Source organism: Canis lupus, chromosome 1 (assembly GCF_003254725.2).
Source record: "Canis lupus dingo isolate Sandy chromosome 1, ASM325472v2, whole genome shotgun sequence".
Lineage (NCBI taxonomy): Eukaryota > Metazoa > Chordata > Mammalia > Carnivora > Canidae > Canis > Canis lupus.
Window position 1 is genome coordinate 99077687 of NC_064243.1, and position 13452 is coordinate 99091138.

Genomic DNA, 13452 nt, shown 5'->3' on the forward strand with positions numbered 1-13452 from the left:
TGATCTCAGGGTCATCAATTCAAGCTCCACATTGGGCTCCATGTTGGGTGTGGGGCCTACTTTAAAAAAGTAAAGAAAATAAAGAAAATAAAAGTTAACCACCAGTAGTGATATGACAGGATGACTCCAGGGATGTAGAGCTTTGAGCTGGAGGAACAAAACCAGAAATCCAGTTCCATTTATAGTCCTGGCAAGTCACAATCTCTTTGAGTCTGTCTCCTCGTCGACAAAGGGTAGTGGTGACAATACTTATCAGTAAGATTGCCATTTAGATTAAATTACAAAACATATATGAATTTTCATAGAACAACAACAAATAAAACTAGAATTTGCATGGTGCCACAGAAGACTCTAAATAGCCAAAGTAATCTTGAGAAAGAATAAAGCTAGAGGTATCACAATTCTAAATTTCAAGGTATACTACACAAAGCTGTACTAATTAAAAAAGTATGGTACAGGCACAAAAATAGACTCAGATCCATGGAACAAAATATGAGCCCAGAAATAAAGCTGCTTATATGGTCAATTATAACAAAGGAGACAAGAATATGCAACAGGGAAAAGAAAGTTCCTTCAATAAACAGTTCTGGGAAAACAAGACAGCTATATGCAAAAAATAATGAAACTGGGCCACTTTCTTATACCATATACAAAAATAAAGTCAAAATGCATTAAAAACTTGATTTTGAGACCTGAAACCATAAAATTCCTGAAAGAAAATAAAGGCAGTAATCTCTTGAACATTAGCCATAGCAACATGTCTATAAATATAGAGCCAAAGAAAACAAAAGCAAAAACAAACTATTGGGACTACATCAAAATAAAAAACCTCTGCACACCAAAGGAAACCATCAACGAAAAGGCAACCTTCAGAATGGGAGGAGATATTCGCAAATGATATATCTGATAAAGGGTTAGCATCCAAAATATGTAAAGAACTTATTTATTAATTCAACACCCAAAAGAGGAAACCATCCTATTAAAAAATACGCAGAGGACCTGAGAGATTTTTTTTCCATAGAAGACATATAAATGCCAACAGACACATGAAAATATGTTCGACATTATTCATCAGGGAAATACAAAGCTAAATCATAATGAGATATCACCTCACACCTGTCAGGATGGCTAGAATTAAGAAGACGAGAAATAGTAAGTGTTGGTGAAGAGGAGAAGAAAAAGAAACCTTCATGCACTCTTGGTGGGAATGTAAATTCATGTAGCCAATATGGGAAACAGTATGGAAGTCTCTCAAAATTAAATGTCAAAATACCGTATAATCCAGTAATTCCTCTATTGGGTATTTACCCAAAGAAAAGAAAACTAATTTGTAAAGATATACACACCCCTGTGTTTACTGCAGCATGATTTACAATAGCCATGAAACGGAAGCAGCCCACATGTCAAACGATGAATGGATAAAGAAGATGTGGTGTATATGTACAACGGGATATTACTCAGCCATAACAAACCATGATATTGTACAATTGACAACATGAACAGACCTTGAGGGTATTATGCTAAGTAAAATAAGTCAGAAAGACAAACACTGCATGATTTCACTTATGTATGGACTTATAAAACAAATGAACAAATAGACTTAAATACAAAGAATGAATTAGTGGTTGCCTGAGGGGAGGTGGGTGGATCGATGAGTAAAACAAATAAGGGGATGAGGTACAGAGTTCCAGTTATAATATAAGTCAGTCACAGGGATGAGAAGCACAACACAGGGAATGTAGTCAATGATGCTGCAATAATGTGTGCAGACAGTGACTACACTTACCAAGGTAAGCAATGAGTAATGTACAGACTTGTTAAATCACTATGCTGTACATCTGAAACAAATAGAATACTGTGTGTCAACTATACTTAAATTTATTATTTATGTATTTATTTTTAAATATTTTATTTATTCATGAGAGACCTACAGAGAGAGGCAGAGACACAGGCAGAAGGAGAAGTAGGCTCCGTGTGGGGAGCCCGATGTGGGACTCAATCCCAGGACCCCAGGATCACACCCTGAGCCAAAGGCAGATGGCTCAACTGCTGAGCCACCCAGGCGTCCCAACTATACTTAAATTTTAAAAAAGTGTGTTAAGCTGCTCTGTAATCCATAAATGTTCATCAAATATGAGTATTATATTACTGACTAATAAGACAAAGATTAAGAAGCTGTTAACATAAAGAGAATATAGTACAATAATCATTTTAATATTAAAATATTCTAAAGTTCCAATAGTTTCAATAATTCATTTTTCTATAATATATCATAAAAATAAAATTTAGCCACTTATAAGAACATAAGTAAAAGTCAAATGTTCACTGAAATAGTAGGAATCCAAGTCTTAAAAGTAATAATTCTATTAATAAAGTTAATATTAGGTTAGAATCATCTGGGCAGCCCTGGTGGCTCAGCGGTTTGGCGCTGCCTTCAGCCCAAGTCCTGATTCTGGAGACCTGGGATCGAGTCCCACATCAGGCTCCCTGCATGGAGCTTGCTTCTCCACACCTCTCTCTCTATCTCTCTGTGTTTTTCATGAATGAATACATAAATAAAATCTTCAAAAAAAAAAAAAGGTTAGAATCATCTAAACAGATCAGTCTATTATCTCAGTAGCAGAGCTTAAAGTAGCTAAGCTCATCTTTTTCTAAAAAGAACAAAAATTTTTAAATGTGGGAAATGATTCCTGAAATCACTGCAGTTAATTTCCTGTTGTTAATGTTGTTTTTCATCCTACAGCTGCTAACCACTTTTGGTTGTAAGCTTACCAAAAAATGAATCACTAGTAAAAATCATAAACAACCAAACTGAATTAAAGTTTTCTACCACAAACCCATTCTACGGTAAACACAAAATATTACTCACTTTAAATCCACTAAAATTTGGGAAAAAATCACTACAACTTACTGGGTTTATTAAGAACCTCAAGATAGAAAAAATCTCAAAGACCATCCATGCATCCATATTTTTTCCCAAATAGTATAATAAAAATAATCATTGAATTTATGGAAAAAAAATAATACTTTTTGAAAATCACTTGAAGTCATCAAAACTAAAGTTTATTATTTTTTTAAGATTTATTTATTTGAGAGAGAGAGTGAGCACGAGCAGGAGGCACAGAGGGAAAGGGAGAAAGAATCTTAAGCAGCCACTGTGACAAAGGTGGAGCCCGATGCAGGTCTGAACCCTGAAATCAGGACCTGAGCTGAAACCAAAAGTTGGATGCTTAACATGCTGCACCACCCCAGCATGAAAGCTAAAGGTACCACTAAAGCTTTTTTAAAATCAATTGTGTTCCTCCTTAAACTATTGCACTATTTCTCTTTCCTTCAAAATTCCATCTTTTTTTTCCTTGGAAAGAAATGCCTTCCTTCTGTCCTCATTACCTCTATGTTCACATGGTCCTCAACCTATTGTACCTGACTTACCAATTCTCTTTTCCCAAAATCATACTGTGTGAATAACCTTGAACAATACTAACTGGTGCTTAAAGAACACTTTCACCTGCACCTACTAACTGCTATGAGGCAGGTACCTGTACTTGTATTTTAGGTGTGGAAACTGGAAAACAAGCATAAACATCTGGCATGGATCTAGGCCTGGGTCCTGGCCTTTACCCTTGATGGCACACTCCTCGATCAGCTCTCATTCTTACAAAACTGTGTAGGCTGCTTACTTCTGGAGGCTCTTTGCTACTTAGCCTCCAAGACCCCATCTTCCAGGCTGCTCTTTCATGACTAGCATCCCCCAATATTCTTCTGTTGGCCTCTTGCCTCTGCCCCCCAGCAGTCTTGTCTATTTCTACTTATTCAGCCATAACCTTTAACTCTGGAGCCCACTTCTCAAATGTGGGCCTTGCTGGGCAGAAACTAACTCTTAAAAGCAGACCCAAACATCGGGAGCTTGAACACTCCAACAAAATCAATCCTCAACGATGTCCTCAGATTCTCACCATCCCTCTTGGCCTTTTCTTCCCCAGTTGCTTGGGTTATTCCTGCCGTTTTGCCTGTCCCTCCTGGTCATTCTCATGCACTATTTCACAACGGTTTCATTTTCTAGGTGGAATATTAAAATGGGTTCCTGGACTCATTTTGCCAATCCAACCCTAACATGACCCACCAAACAGACCTGCATGCAGGCTGGATTCATTACAGTCAGTCCCCGCGTCGAAAGCCTAAGATTGTTCTCACTGATCACTGAATTACAAAAACTTCTTAACCTACCTTTCAGGACTGTCCCATGATCTCCATTTGAAAATAATGATTCTAAAAATATTGTTATTTCTTAAAAATTTTAGTTCCAGTAGTTAACATACAATGTTACATTAGCTTCAGGTATACAATACAGTGATTCAATAATTCTGATACATTATCAACGCTCATCACAACAAATGTACTCTTAACCTCATCTATTCAAACAATGATCTTTAAACTTTTTATTCCATGCTAATATCATTTTATGCCCCAGCCCAAGATAACTTACTGTTTCTCCAATATACTCTGTACTTTCTGGCTTCTCTGTACTTGTTCATGCCATCTTTGCGTTCACCAAAATCATACAAAACCTCAAATGTCTGTGTCATAAATCACTCGCTAGTTCTTCCTGGATTCAACCAGAGCAGAGGTGCTTCTCACACCCCACCCAAATCTCCCTAATATTGTGTGCTTCTCCTTTGCACTAATCACAATCTAACTTAGCTCAGATTATTCCCTTGATCTTTCTCACATTCTCCAGAGGGCTTTAGCCATCCCGGGTACAAGCACTGCTTCCTCATCTGTGTTCACCCCGCACCTAAGGTGAGCACACAGCCTTGGCTCAATACAGGTTTCTGAATTAAATCACTGAGGGCAAAGGAAAAACTTCTATCCTTACCATAAGAACATGATGTGTTTTCATCCTGCACATCTCTTCCTGGTAGCACCCTGTCCCCCCAGCTCTCCCACAGGCCATATGCTCTACGACACCTGGGGACAGCACCCCATCCCCCAGCTCTCCCACGGGCCAGATGCTCTACGCACCCAGGGGGCAGCACCCTGTCCCCCTAGCTCTCCCGCAGGCCCTGTGCTCTACAACACCCAAGGGGCAGCACCCCGTACCCCCAGATCTCCTGCGGGCCCTGTGCTCTATGACACCTGGGGGCAGCACCCTGTCCCCCCAGCTCTCCCGCGGGCCATATGCTCTACAACACCCAGGGGGCAGAACCCCCCCCCCAGCTCTCCTCTGGGCCCTGTGCTCTATAATACCTGGGGGCAGCACCCCTAAGGCATTCACTGTTATCGTGGAGACTGAGGACAGTTTTATCACAGGATCTGGGGATCTCTGAAAAAGACTCTCCTCCCAATTCAGCTAAGGAGTGGGGAAGCAAGGTGTGCTTTTCCAGGTGTGAACATGGAAATAAAGAGAACCTCTTTAAGATGAACCTTTCCACGGACAGAGGAAGAGCGTAGGGGGCTGAAGAGGCAGAAACACAGGGACAAATTAGGTCAAGGCAAAAAGCAATGTGCCATTCATAGCTTTCCATGCAGAGCACAACAGGTCATGAAGTCCTGATATTAAGACTTGCATCTTGGGCTCAGTCAGTTGAGTGTGTTGTTCACACCTTCAGCTCAGGTCATGATCCTGGGGTCCTAGGATCAAGCTCCCACTTTAGGCTCCCTGCTCAGTGTGGAGTCTGCTTCTCCCTCTCCCTCCCCCTCCACTTGCTCACACACACTCTCTCTCTCAAATAAGTAAAAATTTTTTTAAAGATTTATTTATTCTTTCATGAGAGACACACAGAGAGAGAGAGAGAGGCAGAGACATAGACAGAGGGAGAAGCAGGCTCCTTGCAGGGAGCCTGATGCAGAACTCGATCCCCAACCACTGAGCCACCCAGGCATCCCATAAGTAAAATCTTAAAAAAGAAGATAGATACATACATACATACATAGATACACAGATACATAAATAAATAAAAGACTTGTATCTTGAGTCTTATTTGTTCAGGAAAATATACAATAGGAACAAAAGTAGACAAAACAATATAATGAACTTCCATGTACTTCTCAGTTTCAAAACTTACCAACTCATAGCCAATCCTATTCATGTTCCCAATGCTATTTTAATAACAGCTTTATTGAGAAACAATCCACATATCATACAATTCACAAATTTAAAGCACACGGTTCTTTTTTTTTTTTTTTTTAAGATTGATTAATTGGTTGATTTAAAAACCAAATGCATGTGCATAAATAAGGAGGGGGTAGAGGGACAGAGAGAATCTCAAGCAGATGTCCCGCTGAGCAAAGAGCCCCACACTGGGCTGGATCTCAATACCCTGAGATCATGACCTGGGCCCTGATCAAGAGTTGGATGCTTAACCAACTGAGCAACCCAGGTGCCCTAGTTCAATGGTTTTTTACTGTATTTGGGGTTAGCATCATCACCACAATCAATTTTGTAACATTTCATCACTCCAAAAAGAAACTCTTTACCTGCTGAAGGTAATTCCTGCATTAGGTAACTGCAAATCCACGTTCTGGCTCCCTGGGTTTTCCTATTCTGGATACTTTGGAATCATTCAGGATGTAGTGTTTTGTGTCTGGCATCTTCTACTCAGCTTTTTTCAAGATCTATCCATGCTGCAGCTGTGTTTATCACTGAGTAACATGCCACTACCTGGACAGCCCACATTTACTGATCAGGTGGTGGACATACAAGTTGTTTCCATTCCTTGGCTATTACGAATAATATTGCTATAAATACTGGTGCATTGCAAGATTTGTGTAGACATCTGTCTTCATTTTTCTTGGATACATACTTAGAGGTGTAACTGGCAGGTAAAACAGTAGTTTTGTGTTGAACTTTTTGAGGCATTGCAGACTACTTTCCATAGTGGCTGTGCCATTTTACATTCCCATCAGCAACACACAAAGGTTGCAATTTCCTCACACCCTCACCAACACTAGTGACTGTCTCGCCATTTATTTTTGTTGTAGTCACCTTTTTCACTGCAGCCATGCTAGAGGGACTGCAATGTGGTAACTCACTATGGTTCTGATTTGCATTTCCCTGATGACTGGTGATGTGATGTGAAGCATCTCTTCTGGTGTTTAGTGATCATTTGTTATCTTCTTTGCAGAAATATCTGTTCAGATCCTTGACTCATTTTTAAATTGGTTGTTGCTGTTATTATTACTAAGCTGTCTGGTTCTCCATCTATTCCAGACCCAAGTCCTTTCTCAGACATTTGACTTGCAATATTTTTCTCCCATTTTCTAGGTTGTTTTTCTACCTTCTTGATGATATCCTTTGGCACAGAAAAAAAATTAAATTTTGGTTTTGATTAAATTTCTTTTGTTTATTGTGCTTTTGGTGTCACAGCTGAGAAACTGTTGTCTAATCCAAGGCCATAAAAACTGACATCTATGCTTTCTCCTAATATTCAGGAATCTCGGCTCTTACTTTTAAGTTTGTGTTCCATTTTCAGTTAATTTTTGTGTGTTACATGATGTGGACCAGGAGACAAACATGCTCATCACGCCAGAGGCTCTCCTGCGCCCTTCTCAGTCCACACTTCCACCTCTCCAAGTAAACACTGTTTATTAACTCACTGCTCTAATCAGAACTTCACCAGCAGCAGCACAGCTCTCTCCTTAAAAACTTTTTATAATTTTTCTTCATAACTGTTAACCTGAGTAAACAAAAGTAAAGACAGTTCTGCTTCCTGGGTCCATAGATACCCCTCTAATCCATATGTCTAATCATTTCAGTACTCTGAAGAAATGAATGCATTCCTCTCACCTAAAGGGTACTTGCAGCAATATTATATAATTCCACAGAGAACACACAGAGGATGTCAACTACCAAGTCTCAAAGGTGACTCCAAGAATTCTAAGATGGAATTAAAGCAAAGGGTTGGCTATGAAGTGGTCTCTTCCAAATAAGAGAAAGACAAAGATAAGGTGGCATACAGAACAAAGGGAATGACAGAACTTTGGATCTAAAAGCAGCCTCATTTAAATTTCTAGGATGAGTGAGCCGCTTCCCCTGAGGGAATAGGTGTCGTTATACCTCCTGACAAGCCTCTGGGGTTGGTTAGCAGCTGTGATCCTACAACTATGGGGATTCTACAGTCTCTGTCCATTCTGAGTCCACAGAAAAGCCTATCTCTAATTCCTCACATTATCTTTAAAAAGATACATTTCTAGATATTTCTAGATATTAGACAGATTTTCACCATGGGAGGGCAGTCTTATTCTAAGATGCTGCAGAAGTCTGAAAGTAAAGATAAGAACTAGACATATCTTAAAATAGTGTTAAACACTACTTTCACATTTTATTTTTTTTAAATTTTATTTATTTATTCATGAGAGACAGAGAGAGAGACAGAGAGACAGAGAGACAGAGAGAGACAGAGACAGGCAGAGGGAGAAGCAGGCTCCACGCAGAGAGCCCGACATGGGACTCGATCCTTGGTCTCCAGGATCACGCCCTGGACCAAAGGTGGCGCTAAACCACTGAGCCACCCGGGCTGCCCTACTTTCACATTTTAAAAAGGTAAACAATGACACTTATCTAGAAGCAGAAATTGTCATACATGGTCTAGTAAAAAATACACTTAGGAAAACAAAGGAATGGAATATATGAAAAATTCGATAAGCAGCATTATGCTTCGTATACTTATAAAATATCTAAGTATCCTCACAAGACTGTAAGCTCTTACAAGAAAAAAGAAAAAAATAAAATAACCCAGGGGATCCCTGGGGTGGCTCAGAGGTTTAGCTCCTGCCTTTGGCCCAGGGCGTGATCCTGGAGTTCCAGGATCGAGTCTCACATCAGGCTCCCTGCCGGGAGCTTGCTTCTCCCTCTGCCTGTGTCTCTGCCTCTCTCTCTCTCTCTCTCTCTCTCTCTCATAAATAAATAAATAAAATCTTAAAAAAAAAAAAAAAACAGCAGCCTCTAGCATTTACCAAGTCCATACATATGGCAACAACAAAGTAAACATTTTATTTTTATTTTATTTTTTAAAGTAAACATTTTAAATGCCATGTTCCAATACCAGCACTCAATCATCCTGCTAACTTATGAAGGTACACATGCACACACTAATCCCCCAAATCACAGAGAAACACAAAGGCTTTGCAATAATGAAAATGATTTGGGAAAAGAACAAAGTTGGAGGGTGTGTGATACCTAATGGCACAATATTCTGTAAACCTGCTATAAGCAGGAAGCCAGCAATGGGGCAGAACTGAGGATCTAGAAACAAACCTTTGCATTCATGGTTAATAGATTTTTGACAAAGATATCCAGGTAACTCAATGGGGTAATTAATCATCTTTTCAACATACTGTCCTCAGAAGTTGAATATTGATGTACAAAAACTGAACTCAGACCCTGACCCCACAACACATACAAAAACTAACTCAAAATAGATCACAGACCTAAATATAAAAGATCAAACTACAAAATTCTGTGAGAACATAAAAAATCTTTAACCGTTTAGCCAATTAATTCTAGCCTTGACACCAAAAGCCATAAAACAGTCATAAAAGAAAAATATAATTTGAGCTTTACAAAATTAATGTGTATGTCAAAAGACACTATTTAGAAAATGAAAATCTCTGCCATGGATGGGAAGAAAAAAAGATTGCAAGCCGTATATCTGATAAAAGAACCTGTATTCAGAATACATAAAGAACCCTCACACTCATAATAAGACAAACAACCTAGTTAAAAACAGGCAAGGGGGCGCTGGGCTGGCTCAGTTGGTGGAACAGTGTAATCCTTGATCTTTGGGTTATAAGATCCACATTCAATGTAGAGATCACTTAAAAATAAAATCATTTAAAAAAGGGCAAAATTTGATATACAGGTTTAATTTCAGTCTTATCAAAATTCCAGCAAGACTTTTTGTAGATATAGACAAGATTATTCCAAAACTTATGTGGAAAGGCAAAAGCATCAGAAGAGCCAAAAACAATTCAGAAAAAAAGGGAGGAATCTTTCTGATTTCAAGGTAGCACCAGATGCTGAGGAGGATGTATGATCTCTCATTCTTGGCGAGTGGGAATTTAAAATGGTGTAGTCACTCCAAAAAATTTTTTCAAACTAAACATTTGTTTACCATATGACTTAGCAATTACACTCCCAGGCATTTCCCTGAGAAAGATGAAGACTGATGTTCACATAAAAACCTGTCTATGACTGTTAACAGCAACTTTATTAGGAATAGCCCCAGACTGGAGCAACCAGATGGGCTTCCACAGATGAGGGGGTAACCCAACTGTGCACATCCTTATGATGGAATAGTACTCATTAATAAAAAGGAATGAACTATTAATATACAACTTGATCAACAACCTGGATGAATGTCCAGAGAATTATGCTGAGTGAAAAAAGTCAATTCCAAAAGGTTACACATTACATTGTTCCAGTTTTATAACATTCTTGAACAAATTTTAGAAACAGATTAGAGGTGCCGGGAGCTAGGGATGGGAGGGAAAAAAAAACAACAAAGATTTCTGTGCTTATAAAGGCAGAACATGTGGAATCCCTGCAGGGATCATAAATGTTCTCTCTTCGACTGTATCAGCCCCAATATCCTGGTTGGGATAACATACCACAGTTGTGCAAAATGTTATCATTAGAGGAAACTGGGCAGAGCATACATAAGATCTCTCTGTACTATTTCTCTTCTTTTCCTTTTTTTTTTAATTTAAAGATTTTATTTATTCATGAAAGACAGAGAGAGAGGCAGAGACATAGGCAGAGGAAGAAGCAGGCTCCCTGCAGGGAGCCCAATGCAGGACTCGATCCCAGGACCCCAGGGTCATGCCCTGAGCCAAAGGCAGATCTTCAACCACTGAGACACCCAGATGCCCCTCTCTGTACTATTTCTTACAAATGTATGTGTCTATAACTATCTCAAAATAACATTTTAATTAAAAAACAAAATCTATCAAGGAGTACTGATTATAGTAGAATGCAAGATATTGGATAAATCAACACCAGGGACCACATTAAGGATGGTTTTATAAAATAACCTGATAGTTAACAGACAGCTCAAGGGAAAAGAACGAAAAGTCCAAAAACGACTCCGTCAGCTGTGGGAACGGGGAAGTGGGGGGGCTTTCACACTGGACAGGGGAGGCGGCTGTTCAATTAATGCTGCTGGGACATGGGCAGAGCTGCCTACAAAACAGGAGGTAACACTTTACAAGAACTATAAATTCTAACAAAGCAGAGATTTAAATGCAAAAACAAAAAACAAGACAAAACAAAAAAACAACAGTGGTCCTAGAAGACAGTGTGCAAACCAATGGAAAACTTTTCTGATCATGTAGAAGTGGGGGAGGTAATTCTGACTCTGACACAAAGCTCAACAATATAGTCTTCGCGGCAAGACTGTCAAGAGCAAAGCCAAAGACAAATGATAAACTAGAAAACAATGGTTTTGAGTGACGGCACATAGACCTAACTTCCCTTGTAGAGAAATCCTAAAACTCAGAGAAGACCTATAAAACACAACAGAAAAGAAAAGCAAAAGATACAGATAGCTCCAGAAAAAAGCACACACAGCTGTAAAATACGAGAGAGATTCAAACAGACTCACAGTAAGAGTCATTTAACCTAGCAGATCACCAAAGACAAAACCTTGATACACTATACGAAGGAGGATTTTACACAGGCCCTTGGCATTCTGTGGAGAGCAACTACATACGTGCATGCCCAGCCTGCAGATGTAACCCTCAAATATAGTTGCACAGATGTGCAATGACATACAAAGTGTTATTAACTGCATCAATGTATTAAGCAAAGACCTAGAAACACTGAAAATTTCATGCAAGAATTCTTTTAAAAAATGGCAATTTTAAAATATACATATTTGCTTCTGGGTATATCAGATATCTCTGGAAAGATTCACAAGAAAATGACAACACTATATTCTACCAAAGGTCTTAACAGAGTGAGAAGTGTCCCTAGAGTCATACAGTGTGGTGGTCCTTAGCAGTGGCTGCTGGGATGGGAACCTGGTGGTTGGAGACAGAAGCTGCAGGAGGAGTTTTTGTGGTTGTACCCTTATGACATAAGAAATACATATTTGGTGTCTGCCCCCAGTTCCTGATACAGAGCTCCAAAACCACTTGGAATTTCCTGGGCGACGGGAATATCATTCATTCTAAGGAGGGGACTCTGGAGTGGACTCCCTGATGGCTTATGGATGAGGGCTGGTCATGAGAAAGACCATCCAGGACTAGAAGCTTGGAACTTTCAGCCCCTCCACCCACTCTGTTCTGATGAAGGAGAAGGGCTAGAGATTGGGTTAATTCACCCATCACAATTGCATGAGGAAGCCTCCACAAAACCCCCTAAAGTACAGGGTTCAGAAAGATTTCAGGTTGGCAGGCACATCCATGAGCTGAGAGTAGAGCATACCGCAATTCCAAGGGGACAGAAGCTCCTGGGCTCAGGGCCCCTCCAGACCTCATATCATATATCCCTTCACCTGGCTGTACACCTGTATCCTTGACCACGTTCCTCGTTAAATAATAAACCAATAAACATAAGCATCTGAGTTCTGTGAGACATTATAGCAAATAATCTACCCTACAGAGGGGGCGGTGGGAAACTGGAGACCTCCTAGTTGTGACTGGCACCCAAAGTGGGGCAGTTTTGTGGGACTGAGTCCTTAACATGTTGCATGTGATGCTAACTCTGGGCAGACAGAGTCAGAATTGAGTTGAATTGTAGGACATCCAGCTGGTATCTGAAGGAACAGGAAGGAGCGGGGCAGCTTGAGGCCAGAAAGCAGCCCAGACACACAAGTCAACTGGTCCAAGGACAAGAACAGGCAAGAGGTAGGCTGTCAGGGCTTTCCCAAAGGAGAAGTTCATGTTTGGGATTTATTTTTAGTTTTTTAATTAAGTAAATAAATAAGCAAGCACTACATTTAATTCATTTATTTATTAAGATCTATGCTCAACATGGGGCTTAAACTCACAATCCAGAGATCATGAGTCACATGCTCTACTGACCGAGATAGGCAGGTGCCCTTAGGTTTGGAATTTATTTTTAAGATTTATTTATTTATTTTAGGGAGAGATAGGGTGAGGGGAGGGGGGCAGAGACAGAAGGAGAGAGAGAGAAAGTGAGAATCCTCAGGCCAACTTCCCACTGAGCGTGGGGTCCCACAGTGCTCAGTCCCAGGACTCTTGAGATCATGACCTGATCATGGTGGTCTAACCGACCGAGCCACCCAGATGCCCCTGTTTGGAATTTATTTTAAAATATGAGGCAACACCAGAGGATTTTATGCAAAAGCTCTGTACAATTAGACTTATTTTAATAAGTCTATAATGAATATTGGAGTGGAGAAGGAGAAGGAGAACACAGGGAGATGAATCAAGAGACTACTGAAACATCTGAGGGAGAAGTGTCAGTCCCTGGAAAAAAGATGGTGGCAG

The 13452-nt window shown here is 39.9% G+C and overlaps 1 protein-coding gene across 4 annotated transcripts in view; it reads right to left on the reverse strand.

Moving 5' to 3' along the window:
• Positions 1–13452, reverse strand: part of LOC112644913 (centromere protein P) — a 218030-nt gene that overhangs the window by 105250 nt on the left and 99328 nt on the right. The gene's annotated exons all lie outside the window — the stretch shown is intronic.